Consider the following 14,845-nt stretch of genomic DNA (forward strand, 5'->3'; position numbering starts at 1 on the left):
TAAAACAGACTCCACTCTCCAGGTGTACATTGGTTGGAAGTAACTTAGAGTCACAGATTATACACAGAAAGGAAGTAAAGGCAAGACCAAGAGCAAAATGAAAAAGTAGACACAGCCAGTAAAAAAAAGGGGGGTCTCTATGGGCATTGGCACTTTCCTTATATCAATTAAGTATTGAAACTAGCAAGTAGTTCTGCTCCACAGAAAAGGGATAGCCAAAACAGGGAGGCAATACAGATCCCCTAGACTCTCTACCACAAATATAAGTTTGAAAGATAGCAACAATCATCAAGGGACAAGAGCGAGAGAGAACCCACTTTCTAAAATCCTTGCTTCACAGTTATCACAATGCTTAAGAGTCAACTGGAGTATTTCCCCAAGAGCAACAATTGCCACAGGAGAATATTCTAGAAGTAGCATGCCTCAGAGCATTTTCCCACTTTCCACATTCAACTAATAAACACATGAGCTGGAATCTTGTCCCATTTCTTTTTCCTTTTCACAAGTTGCTCCATCCAGATACAGACCCTGGGACTGCTGGACTCTTGTTTGAACCACCCTGCCAAAGGGAAATAAACGCCCGTTGTTGCTTAACCAGGGCATTTCACCGCCTTTTATTCAAAGGAAGTTGGCTGAACAGAGAGGAGAAGTTGGTCCCATTTGAGAACGGGGGCAGCTGCAAAATCTACCAGAGAGACTCTCCTCCTGCAAGCTTCGTCTTGCCCCGTCGCTCCCTCCTCCCCCTTTCCTGGCTTGACTCAAGCAGCGCCAACTGAATGAGGAAGTCAAGCTCGGCGGGCGGAAGCCAAGCCCATTGCAATGTCTGCAACAAGGTTGTCAGCCCGTGACTCAGGCGGGAGCCCTGACAGCTGCCAAGCGGTATACTGCCCGTTACTTCCCAGCTTTGTTGTTTTTTTTTAAAAAAAAAGGGGGGGAGAGGGGGCAGGAAATCCTTAGATTAGAGGGTGCAACCCCAGCTACAAACCGAGGAAAGAGAACGAGCAGGTTTAATCTCTTGCAACAAGAGCAGGATATAGTAACAGGCAGCAGAGGGTGAGAGAAGCACGCGATCAGCTGCTTTCTCAGAGAGGCAAGAGGCGGTAGTCTTAAAGCCATTTCCCCTGCAGGGTTGTTGGGGTTAGGGGCGGTGGGGGGGAGGGGAAAGAGGTATGGGGGGGAGGGGAAGCACAGGTAGCCGGTGCGGCAAGGGAAGGATCCTGTGCGTGACAATTGCACAGCGTTCCCCCACCCCAGGCGGAAAGGAAGCCAAGAGATGAAGGCTGCACCTTCCCCCCCCCCACCCGCTTCCACCCCCCTCCAAAGCCGATGCCCCCACAGTGGGTGGCACTTCCTGGGCTTGCAGCCCGCTTGGCAGAAGAAAGGCATTCTAGAAGTTAAGCCACACCCGCCCGCCCGCCTCGCGATGAACCTCAACCCGCCGGCGCCAAACTGAAAGCCAAGCGCCATCTCTCGCGTGTTTCCCGTCCCGTCCCGCGCCGTCCCTGAAGCAGGATTTTCACCTGAGTCTGGCCAAAGCCCGGGAGGTTGGGGGGGGGGCGAACCGCCGCGGCTCCTGCTCCTCGCTGTGGGAAGACAAGACTCGGTACCCGGCACCTTCGGAGAGAGTCGCAGCGCCCCACCCGCCGCGCTGTTCCAGCTTCAGCGCCTCACACTCACCGGCAACAGCGAGGTTTCAAGCCGGGAGGGAGCGGCCGCGGCTAAGGACAGCAACACCCACCTGCTGTACTGCTGGCCAATAAAAAGGGCAGCTTGCTCTGACTGAGCTCCAGCTCCCGCCAATGGCGACGCAAGAGGAGGGCGGTGCTGCTAAAGAAGGCGGAGGGCGCTTTTTTTTTTTTTTTAATCTCCTCAACTGACGCCTCAACCCCCGCTTCTCATATTAGCCCGCCTCTCATCCTCCTCGCAGAAATGGGCTCAGCCAATGCGCCCTCATTCAGAGAGGAACGTAGACTGACACGTCGGGCGGCCAATAGGCGCACGGAGAAAGGGTAGGGCCCTTTGTGGGCCTATCTTGAACGTTTCCCTGGCTGTTCTGAGGCGTGGCAGCAAGGAGTGGAGTGGCGGCGGGGGAGAAATCCCTGCCATCCATTTTCAGCCCCATTAACCTACCCTGAGTAGGAACAAAACAGTGGGCACTCGCTTGTTCTCCTGTGCATGCTCAAGCAGAAGTAAACCCTACTGTATTGAATAGGGCTCTCTCCAAGACTGGCCCTTAAGCATCTAAAAGCAAATACTCGGGTCTTCTACTTCCATTTAGCAATAGCGATATTTTTCAAAATTAAAATTGTTCGACGCTTATTAATTGAAGTTTAACACGTCACGTATAACAAAGACTCTTGCAGTACTGATAAAAGACTGGGAAAGTGCCCTTAAATGGGCAAGCTGGCTTCCTTTCCACCACTGGATCCTGCACAAACTTACTACCTTCAAAGCTCTTCTGCAGCCTTGACCTCCCACTTCTCTCTCCACTTCTATTTTCCAATGCATCCCTTCCTGTAACCTCCTCTTGTCCACCACTTAGCTGTCCAAAGGTTTCCTGCATCCTGAAACAACTCTGCTCTTCCTGCCTTCCTGCCCATTATGCCTGGAACTGCGTCCAGAAGGCCTTTGCAACCTCCTCCCTTCCTTAACGTCCCTCCTCAAAATTCATTTATTTTGTAGAAGACTTTTGGAACAACCAAAGTGCATGGAGTTGAAATAATTTCACATTCCCCCGTTTACCCCTACCTCCATTTCCCGTTCCCTCTTCTATGTTTTAGATTGCAAGCATTTTGGAGTAGGGACTTGTGAAACCTGTTCTTTGTGAAGCTCTGTATACATGCATGCCACTGTCACCATCATCAAGCTTAAAAAAAAGTAAGAATCACTTTGTTATATTAGATCAAGATCTATTTAAGCTGCAGCAGTTCTGTGCACACCTAAGTATAAGCCTCGCTGAACATAGTGGGACTTTCTTCTGAGTAAACATGCACAGGCTTGCCTTGTTAGTCCAACATTGTGTTTTCAGTGACGGCCAAGCAGATTCCCCTGGAACGTTCACAACAGGACATGATGAAGATAGCCAACCCATTATTGTTATCAGTATGTGGAAACCAGAGGTATTCTACCTCTAAACATAAAAGTCTCATTTATATCTGTCATTCCTAACATTAATGCACTTGTCTTTCCTCCACTAGTCTTTTTACAAATCTTTTTTATATTTTTTAATAAAATATTTATGCTTTTTTAATGTTCAGAGATAGCATACTCCCACTTACCAAGTACTAAGGATAATAAGGTTTGGCTAGCTTCATTGACTTTTAAATTCTAGAAATCAGGTGAACCAAATACATCAAGATGAGGAACCTCATCCCTGACATTTTGACGATTTCTGCCCTGACACTGCTTCCGGATGCAGTATTCCATGCATGTCCGGGAAATTCCAGATGTATGGCAATCCTAGCTTCACTGCATGAATTATCCACCCTTTTACCGGACTACACCAGTTTTGGACTTGCCAAATTTAATTGTTAAAAAGCAGGGTTTGTTTGCTTTTTTAAAGGCAGCAATATTACACCCATTGATCTTCAAGGAAGTCCCACTGAGCGCAATGGGATTCCACTGTTACGTATATGTAGTGCTCTAAGGAGTTCTGATGTATGATATCCCATTAACATATATGGCAACTGTGTAACCACTTTCATTATCTAGCCACTCTACTCAGGAGTCAGATTCTCAAGTTGGATGGTCAGATGCAAAAGAGGGCAGGGCTCCTGTACCTTTAAAAGTTATGTAGAAAGCGGGGAATATCAGTAGGGTTAGGCGTGGTCATCCAAGCTACAGCTGCAGAATATTGCCACCTCTACACAACTGTGGCAAAGGTGCAGGAATCCTGTCCTTTTTAACCTCTGTTCGATCTCCCGCTAAATAAAAGTTGGACCTACTGTATCATGGTATGAAGCTAACATACACACTAAGAACCATTATTTTGAAGCTGGTCAAGCAAATTGATGGGAAGTTTGCATCACCAATGTTAAGCACAATAGTCAATGTCAAATCTTTAGTGAAAGAAAATTAGCAGTGAAATTCTGTGGATATTTATTCAGAAGTAAGTTCTAGTTTTCTATGTTTGTAATGCTTAAAAAAAAAGGCAACATCAGATTATAACTGAAGTTTATAAAGCACTAGAGGGGCTCTAGTAAAATAAAAGAGATGTTCATTCCAAAATTCAGACACTCTTGTATCTAAACACTTTCCTGGTACCATGTATGATAAGGTGTTCTGTGGTGGGATTCATGGGTTGGCAGAGAATGAATTATTATACAGGTAACTTCTTTTCTTTGTGCTCAACACAGAAAGCATGGGATACCAGAGGAAGGAAGCCTCCTTCTTGCCTAGCATTGAAATTCAGCAGGCTGCTGGAAGAGGGACAGAGTCTGCTATCCATTCTGTCAGCCCATAGCAAGCCAGAGCAAGATGCTCTGAACACATAAACACAAATTCTGGTGTGACTGCACTAGCTACCAATTTATTTATTGCTGTAAGCTGCTTTGAGTTACTTTTGTTAAGAAAAACACCTAAGTTTTAAATTTAAAGCAAACAAGCCACCTGTCTGTCAATCATAGGCTAGTAACTTTTAGGGCTCGTTTACAAGGCTGACTTAAACATTTTCAGGTATTATTGATTTCAGTGGAGAAGATATAAGTATGGGCTTCTGACACTGTCATCAATGTGAATTTAAAATCCTAGCGTTAGCTGGGCCATTCCCAAGGCTTTTTGTACGCTAGAGAATGTATATTTGTAGGTATGAATGATGTGAGAAAAGACATTAATTAGGTCAAGGATCCTAAAAAGACCAATAAGAAACTTCAAGAATCAGAATAGCTGAAGGTGTACTTGGAGAAACAGAGTATCCTAGAGACAATAACCTGAAGACTCTTGAAAGAAAGTTTATTTGGTTAAGAAAGGGATGAAGGGCGGAGAAGGTAATGCTACTAAAGTTGTTGAAAGATGTGTGCCACTGAACATCATTGTATCAAGGATTAAAAGATAAAATACTGTGGTTAAGCATTAGTGAGAAGAGTGTAAGGAGAAGAAATTGCAGGGCTGGAAATAGAACTCAGCCACTTGGAGAGCCAGTGTGGTGCAGTGGTTAGAGTGTTGGACAAACATTGTGGGAGATAAGGGTTCAAATTCCCATGTAGCCATAAAGCTTACTGAGTGATTTCGGCCGCATACACGCCAGACATTCAAGCATGCACGGACACAAAAACTCATGGGAACTGTAGTTTGTTGTGAGTGCTAGAAACTAGCTCTGAGGGGGAAACTCCAGTTCCCAGAATTCTCTTTGGGGGGTGGGCATGCAGAGAAATGTGTTTTATATTTTTGTTAAATGTATGGCGGGTCAATTACTGTCTCTCAGCCTAACCTACCTCACAGGGTTGTTGTGAGGATAAAAGGAACTTGGAAAAACCATGTACACTGCCTTTACTTCTTTGGAGTAAAAGGCAGGCTCTAAATGCAATTAATAAATATATCAATAAATAAATGAAGGAGCTTGACAGAGAAAAATAAATAGGGGCCAAGAATGAAGGAGTGTAGTAAACCTTGTTAGTGAAGGACCCCGATGGCTTTTTAGGGCACTAACATAGTCACAGTCTATGACATCAGAAGCCCAATTGGGTTATGAGGGCTACAGGTGTGGCAGAAGTCTTTATTTAAAAAAGAAGGCAAGGAGAAGGTTTGAACTTGACAGCAAAAGGCAGAATGGTAAAATTAATTTAAAGTTTGCAACTGGAAAAGGAACAAAAATAGATAATGGAGTTAACAATGGAAGTATTTATTAATTATTTCTGAAAAGTTAAAGCCCAAGGAAATAAATTAACACCCAAATACAGTACTGTAATACAACGGAAGAATTTTGAGTCTTCTGCTTCTTTGACTTGCACATGTTGAGCTGCATTTTTTTTTTTCTTTTGCAAGGTGTGGGCTATCATAAATATACTTTATTTTAGTAAAGATAATTAAGGCAAAGGAGAGGAGTGACCAATGAGAAAAGACAATGAAAAGAGTGAAGGAGGGAGCATGTTGCTAAATATTAACCACAGTGACTTTATTTTTTGTTTAAAAAAAATGACAAAAAACCACAGGAGCAGAACAGCTTGCAAAAGTTACAACATTGTATTGGTAAAGGGTTCTCTACTGAAATGGATTGGCTAAGTAGATGGAATTTGCAATGAAGGGTATTGCTAAAAGTTCAGATTCAGTGTCATATAAGCAGGTCCGTGAAGCTGAAGCGAAAAAGCAGTGGTTGAAAGTCCATGTGAAAACAGCTGTATCGACAGAAGGCTTTGAGGGGGCTTCTGGGATGATAACGCTACAAATAATGCACTCCTGTGTTTACTGCTTCCCATCCAACTTGATACTCCAATGAGACATCTACTCACCTTACAGTTTATACTTACAATGACCTTTCACACGCGCTTTGTTCCAGTCACGTGGCCTGAAAACTCCTTAGGAGCAAACATTGCACAACCAATTATTTCTGTTCAAAGAGAGGTTGCCTTTAACCCATCTACTTGTCACACTCCTGGCATGTGTATCAGCAGACAATGCTTTTTTACAGAGTTGATCTTAGGTGGCTATCCGGAGCAGCACTTTGTAGGAGGCAGCCTGCCTGCTGCAGCAGTGACTGCTGCCCTATACAAGGCTGCAGAGATGTTATCTAGGCCTAGGACAAATAATAGTTTGGGGAACATGAGGATGAACGAGGCTCTGCTGAGGTGCAGCTATTCATGTATTGTCCTTCTGCACCTGCTCCCAAATGCTGTCAGTAGATAGCATAGCTTATCTAAGTACATGGAATATCAGCAATATTTAAGTTCATGAATACCCCTCAATGATGATTCATTAGATAGGCAAAGCTTGCAGTGGGTACTGGCAGCGCCTGATTTAGGGCGGATGGGGTGATTCCTCAGCACAGGGCACTAAGCTGAAGGCACGCAATATAATAAGGAATCATTGTGAAAATAAGAAATATGTTGGGGGAGTATCAAATTTTGTCCTTGCTCAGGGCACCATATTACTAAAGTCCACACCTGGTACTGGGACATAGTCCTCCTCCTACTCTGAATTGTTCCTGGTTCCAATTTGCAGTCCTCAAGCAAGGAAGCACAGCAGCTTATGCACAGGCAATTCTGGGAATAGGTTTTCTGTTAGCTACTGTCCTGAAGGTCGAAGGGGAACATTAGACAAGTGCAATCTTCGTCCACTAACCTTAGGCAATATGCACCAAAACATGTGGGACCCTTAGCTTTGTTGGGCCTCAGGGGAGTCTCTCTCTCTTCCCCCCCTCCCTTGCCTCTCCCCCTCTGTGCACCCCTGGCTGTGCATACATTTCTGCTGCTGGGGAAAAGCTAGGGATAAAAGGAGGGGCAGAAGTTGTGATGCAAGGAGGAATCAGAATGAGCATGAGACCCTGGTAGCTGCAGGAATTGAAGGTTCTAGTAGATCTGGCATTGACTTGAGAGAGCCATAGCAGGTCAGTATGATTCAACTGCTGGCACTCACTGAGAGATGACGGGGTGGTCTACAAGCCTGCAATATAAAGGAAGTCACTGTCTGACAATCTGTGGGTACGAAGGAGGCTCTGCCAAATCCCAACTACTGATCTAGAAAAAGGAAAGCTAGCAGTCTTATGTGTGTTGGGTTCCATTGGGGAGGGTAAGGTACTTAAATCACAGCATATAAATACTTGCAATAAATAAATAAATATGCCACTCTTTTCTGACTTTCATTTGTCCCAAGACTGCAGAAGCAATAGGGAAGGGTGCTCTGGCCCCATCCATCAGCCAAAGGAGAAAAGAGCTGCCAGCCACTATGCAAGCAAGGACACCAGCAGAGCAAGGGAAGAGCAGCCTGGCAACAACTGGATATAAATGCCCACTTAATAGCTCACCACTTTATTCTGACCTTGAAATATGAACTCCCTCCTCTACCTCCCCCCTCCCTTCCATTTCCCTTCCCTTGACTTAGTTTGTAAATGTGTTGACAGGGCCTGCCTCCCATTTTTTTAAAGCTACTTTGGAAGGTAACATTTTGCCTGAAATGTAGGATAAAATCTGAAAAAAAGAAAAGAAATGTGGGATAAAATCTAAGTAGACAAATAAACAATAGAATGAAATTAATGCTGTGGGGAAATTCTACTAATGAAATGGATCCCACCTAAGCCTTAAGCATTTCTGGGGCAACTGCAGTTGGTGGCAGGAAGGTCTCTATAGCTATTACTGCATCCACTGGGTTATTGTAGGGTATGGTTGCTAAATGACAAACACAGGTTCCAAGACCATCACATTCCACATTTAACACATTGACAGATAACAATTCAAAGCACTTTCACCATCTGATGAGCTACTCAATAGATTCTGAACATGAGGATTACCATAGTAACTAGCTCAGGCTCAGTTGGGAGGGGGCTGAATGCTTGTGGTTTACCTCAGCTTATACTCCCACTTCCTTTTCCTCTGAGCCTTGCCCTGTTGCGCTGACATTTTTTGAGCTGGTTTCAACATTACTGTCAAAGCTAGCAATAATTGAGATAGCTCACCATGCTTTTTACCAGAGGCATCGCTACTAATTAATTAGTAGAAATAGTAGCCTTTGCTACTCCGTTTTTGCCAGGTACAAACCAGCTGTCCATATATAAACAGCTGTGCTCATGGCACGTGTCCTTACCTTAAGAGTGAATTACTGAATCTACCATAAATGTAACTACAAACAAAGTCAGATCAGCTGATGGATGATGGCCATTTGTGTCCTGTTTTGGGCGGGGAAGCAGATCCAAGGTGAAATTATCTGCTCTGCAAAGGCATTTCTCGCTTCAACTGTTCTGTTTATAACACACCGTAGACTGGATTGTGTGAGCTGACATTGGAGGCGGGGAGCAGGAAATCCTTTTGTTTCTTAAGAAACGTATACACCAACCTTTCACCAAAAGGCCACAGGACGGCTTGCAACATAATAAAACAACATCATAACACAAGAACTTAAAAACGGCAGTCTCAATACAATTTATAATAAAAGCAGCAGTGTCAAACTATTCATAAATCACTCCAGTCACAGTTCCCCTCATCCAAAATCCTGTTGGAAGAGGCGAGTCTTCATCTGTTTCTTAAAAGAAAACAAAGATGTTGCTAGGCACATCTCGACGGGGAGTGTTCCACAGCCACTCCTCACTTGTCATCTTCCATAGTTGGAGGCAGTATACTTCTGAATACTGGTTGCTGGGAAGCGAAGAAGGAGAGAGTGCTCTTGTGCTCAGGTTCTGCTTTGTGGCCTTCCCATGGACATCTATCCGGTTGGCCACTGATAACAGGATGCTGGACTAGGTAGGCCTTTGGCCTGATTCAGCAGACATTCCTTGCGTTTTTAAAATATTTGGAGCTGCCACCAAATAAACTCTTGCATGTGGCCTCCAGAAGGTTGCCCATGAGGAAATGCAGCTCTTTGGCTACATATTTGTTCTGAAACCAGGAATTCACAGAAGTGCCTACAGTGCACAACATTGAACTCAGTAAGATTTACATCTGAAAGAACATGCGCCGGATTGAGATGCACAGATGCAAATTGTTTTATAACCTTTATTTTTGTCCTGGTAACAACCCTTCAAAGTAGGTCACTATTGTTCTTGCTTCACCTAGGAGAAGCTGCAGTTGAGAGATTACAGTACTCATCCAAGGCCACACAGCAAATCCATTGCAGGTGGAATCCAGTCTCCTGGATTCACACTGGATCATTGGCCATTGGACCACAAAAGGTTCAGACAGCCAGTTAACAGATCCAAATAATGTTTTAATGTCCGTCCGCTAATCAGAGTTCATGACTGAGAAACAGGTTGCCCAAATCTAGCCAGTAAGAGCTGCAAGTAAACTCTGCCCAATTGTTTCCCTTCTTCCCTTCTTCTGTGTCACAGTGCTCAAAGAAGGAGAGTACGTAGTGAGATTTCCAGTGAAAGAGAAGAGTGGGGAGGGGAGGCAGTTGTTTAGCACAACCACTCCCTTCTCCTGGGTTGACATCAACCATCTGGACCTTTGTTTCCCTCCATTTTCATTGTGTGATGTTTACCTTGGGCCTAGCCTGACATAATAATTATAGCCAAATATTTGCTTAAATTCGGATTGTGGCTTTCATTCCATTCTCCTCTGGCTGAAGACAAAAGAAATATGTATTTGGAAATGTTCCAGCATGTCCCAGAGATGCCAGGACTATGGAATTTGCCAAAGCCTGATAGAAGCATCCAGAACCTTACAGAGGCTTTGATGCATGAGCCATCAAAGCCTATGATTCGGAACCAAGAAGCAATGAAGATGATGTCAAAGAGTTATTCTTCCTGACTTTAGATACAGAACCAGTGGTGGGGATACCTGTTTAGAAGCAAAGTTCAGAAGCATCTACAGGAACAAATATCTAATAATTTCATTCCTTGAATCAAAGCCTTTTTCAGCATTTTTGGACACAGTGTCAGCTTTACCTGTGGCAGCACTTCTGGATGATCTTGCACAATTTTCTTTAGCATTTACTACATGGTAAATTACTACTATGGTCAGGGAAGTATGCACAATACTGTTGCAGCACTGGAAAACAGATAAGCATCCAACTTGCAGCTGTTTGATACCTGAGAGTATGGGACTGAAAAACCATGGAAATACCAACATAAAATTCAGCTTTGTAAACGTATGGCTAAACCTTTTCACATTAAGTGGTATCTTTCTGTTTCTCATACTGACATTGATTTTCATGTTATACGACTTCCTGTAAAATAGGCTTTTTGATGGTCCACCTAATTACCGTGCCTTCTGATATTTAGCCTTTAATGTACGATTAATATGTTCATGATTAATATAGAAGGGTTTTGTATTTTCGAAACAATTTTATTCTTAGGAAATGTAATTGTTACTGACAGTGCAATAAAAAGTTTTAAAAATAAACCCACAGTAATGATGATCTTGTTGTTGATGATGATTTTATTATTTATACCCTGCCCATCTGGCTGGGTTTCCCCAGCCACTCTGGGTGGCTTACAGCATATATAAAAACATAATAAAACATCAAACATTAAAAACTTGTGAGTCCTCATTCTATCTGTGGCATGGCCACTCACTCTCAAATTTTGCATAGCTTTCTGTGTAAGAACCCAGGCTCTCTATTTTGACTTCCTGACAGCCATTTTGCAACTGACTGCTCAGTCTATACAGTTTCTGCCAGGTTGGTAATGCTTCTGGGAGGGTGGAAGGACTCTGATTTCCTGAGCCTGTCTCAACTGCTCCTGTCTCCGCTCCACACTTCAAGTGGCCTGGAGGGTGAGAATAATATGGCTGGCTTTGAGAACTTGGAATTGCTGAATACAAAACCCTCAAGTTGCAAGACTCTTTGCGTGCCTGAGGATATCTTGGATATGTACTCCAATCACATCTGCTAAATATAATGCGAATACACATTTAAGAGCATATTAATACTACAGCGGTATGTGGGTTTTGCCCCACTTTTTAACTATCATGGCTTCTCCCATATAATTCTGGGAATTGTAGTTTGGCAAGAGTGCGGAACATTCTCAGTTACATATCCCTACATTCCCACCCCAAACTAGGGCTTCCAGGAGGGAATGACTAGTGTACCCGTTTTAGTCCGTAGTGCAGCTATGGCCTCACTCTTGGTTCCCAATACTGTAAGCTGCTTTTGTGCAACGTCCCTTGCAAGCTTTGTTCATAGTACCACCTAATGAAGGTGTAGTGGTTAGAGCATTGGACTAGGCACTGAGAGGCTGGTGTTCAAATCCTCACTGGGCGACCTCAGGCCAGTCACTGCCTCTCAGCCTAACCTATTTTGCAGGGTGGTTGAAAAAGGTGGGTTATAAATGCAATAATTAAATAAAGTCTGTCAAAACTCCATTGTTATTTTAAATAGATGCAGTGCTTTTTTTCTTTAAAAAAATGTTTAGGGGTAATAGGGGTACAGTACTCTCATTTTCCTACTCATATTGAAATACTGCCCCTCAACAAGGCCAAACTTAGATTCACAAAATGTTTAGGGGTATGTGTACCCCTGCGTCTCCCCAGAAAAAAAGCACTGAACAGACGTCCTAATTTCACTCTATCTAGTCAGAAATTCTAAGCTCTTTTAAATTCAAGGGGTGATTATCAAAGCAATTAACAGATGTTGGGGTAGTTTGAAATACACATAGTTTACTGGAAAACATAAAGCAAATAAACAGACTAGCCTCAGAAGATAATCCCAAACTTCTTATACTATCATTTAAACAAAAAACACCCAGATATAATTCATACAAAAATATATCCAAGTTACAGACAGCTGGTATTAATAAAGCAATTAAAGTGAAATGAGAAATAACCTTTCTTATTGCTCCGCCAGACTGAAGCAGGAAGCAAAACTAACCAGTGAGTAATAATGACATTTCAGTACCTCTAGGCGAGACAAAGTAAAACCATCATTGCTCTCTGCACCAAATGATGCCTTACCTGAAAGCACAAAACCTATAAGGACATCAAAATTTAACCATCATTTTGTTGCCTTCCATGAATTGAAAATAAATCCTAAATCTGCCAGTATGAATTCTCTGCTCTGAGCAGCACCCCACTTCTGTTCTGAATCAATGAAATACCTAGGCTAGCATTTACCAAAATCACCTACCCACGGTCAAAAAGCAGTCTGAGGTATAAAAGGGTTTTTGCAAGGTGCAATTGATTACTCACCAGGTGATAAAACTCCTACCACCTAAGCACACTGTGTTGTGTTGCTATGCCAGCCTCCTCCCAAGCAAAGTGAAGAGTGCAGAAATCCTGATGGAGACTATTTTCATAAGGTGTGGGGTGGGGAGAGGCACTGTTGTCGTACCATGGGAAGCAGAAGAAGACTAGCTCCAGGCAACAGATGACTGTTTCAGTTATTACTTGAACAGGAGGAGCAGCACTGATAGAGATGACTCAGTTACCAACCTAGAGCTATTTGTCAGAACTAGCGGACTTATGTCCTACTTTACAGAGGATGGCCCTCTATTTGAAGGGCTGTCTAGTCTACATCTGGTTTTAAAATAAAGAGCCCTCAGACTGGGGAGCAGGGGCCTTAGCATTTGCCCTTGGACAACAGTGAGAACTTGGATAGCAAGACTGAGCAGATCAGCTACATAGTCTTCCATATGATGGTGTGTTTCTATTTAATTATTTTCTAATTTTGCATCTTCTACATATAAATTGGAATATGTAAATTATATAAAAATCATCTATCGCCTTCCCTTTTGGGTGATGAATTTCCTTTTTGGTGATGCACTGTGGCCATCCCCGTCTTAAAAAAGAAGATGCCATGTTTGTGACATCAGTTTACCTTATTGCACAAACATACTAGCTCTTTTGCTGCCCTTTTACTTAATACTATGGGCCCTGGGCCTCATCAGTTAGTTCTGGAACCACATGGTAGTAGGAGGTAAAACATGAGGGTTTTTTTACTACATTCTGCCATTTTACTGTATATAGCTGTATGAATCAAGGCCACTCTGCTATTAGCTTACCAATACTGCTGCTTTCATCCTTGCTGTAAACCAGAGCCTTCCAAACTGTGTGTCACAACATGTTAGTATGTTGGCTGCAGTGTGTAGGTGTGTCACACAAACGCTCCCTGCACTCCTCCTGGGGCTAGGAATAAGTACAATTTATGTAAGTGCTGGAGACGGGGGTGGCATCACACAAAAGGTTGGGGGCAGAATTGTGCCTGCACAAAAAGGATGAATTACTCCTATAGGATCCCATGTCAGTGGCCTTGTACCATCCACATCAAGTGCAGCTGTTCAGCATAAGGGCTACTAAGGTCCGGTCCCAGCACCAGTGAAAAAAGACAAGTTGAGGTAGCACCAGTGACAGAACATTCCCTTTGAACTGATAAGCTACTGGTTCAACGCAGATATGGAACAATTTAATGTTCAGAAGGAGTTTTCAGATTTTGGTTTGTAGCCTACCTTGACTTCATCTGCAGTAGTAGCTTGGTGGATCACAAGTTTCATAGGCCTCAAGCTCTCCAGGTTTCACATGGTATAAAAAGGCACCAGTTGTTACTCGGGGTAATTAAGAAAGTCATTTCTAGTGTGCTGAATGCAAAACGGGCTCCCTCGGGTCTTCTGCAGCAGAACCTTTAACAAAGGCTTCCTTTTGGATTGCTAATTAGGCAGTGGAGTTAAACTGGTGGTAAAACCAAAATAAATAAACCCTAAAGAATTCCAATTAAGCAGTGTGGCTAGAATCCTTTCTCATATTAACCGTTTGAGATTCTTGCTCTCTTGATTATTTGACAGTTCTCCTGTTGTCATGGAAGTCTTGCTGAGCAGAACAATTTCTACTTATGTGAAAAAGTACCTTTTTAAAACCTTTTTCATAGGACATATGGATATGCCTCTTCTGTTCTTTAACTCCCCCCACCCCATTAAAATGGCTTTTTTTTTTTACAGAGTGGCTAGTCATGCTGCAAGGGGCACCCATCTTCTTAATTTATATATAGTCCAGGTTTGTGATTCACCCTCTTAAAATCAGCCTGCGTTTGAAAATATACCGTATTTTTCGTCCCATAGGACGCTCCGTCCCATAGGACGCACCTAATTTTTTTGGGGGGGGGGGAATAAAGGAAAAAAATTTTTCCTTTATTTCCCCCCCAAAACCAGGTCGGGGAACAGCGGGATGGCGGCGCTGCGCCTCCCCGCTGTCCCCCGAGCTTGTGGGGCTGGCCGATGTCTGCCCGGCGCGCAGGGTGCTCTGCTTCAGGGCATCCCGCGCGCCGGGCGGCAGGC

At 43.5% G+C, this 14,845-nt stretch overlaps 1 protein-coding gene across 2 annotated transcripts in view; it reads right to left on the reverse strand.

Annotated features, from left to right (window-relative positions):
- The window catches only part of MYH9 (myosin heavy chain 9), an 84,617-nt gene extending 71,729 nt beyond the window's left edge, over positions 1-12,888 (reverse strand). Inside the window, exon 1 of one of the 2 annotated variants that reach the window (XM_080971663.1) lies at positions 12,768-12,888. The gene's annotated coding sequence lies outside the window, so the exon portion shown is untranslated. Of the gene's footprint in view, positions 1-1,520; positions 1,672-12,767 lie in introns of those variants that run through there. The other variant, XM_080971662.1, reaches the window with a different exon arrangement.
- Positions 12,889-14,845: the final 1,957 nt, after the last annotated feature.

The sequence above is a fragment of the Podarcis pityusensis genome, assembly GCF_964106645.2.
Source record: "Podarcis pityusensis genome assembly, chromosome: 10".
Taxonomy (NCBI): domain Eukaryota; kingdom Metazoa; phylum Chordata; class Lepidosauria; order Squamata; family Lacertidae; genus Podarcis; species Podarcis pityusensis.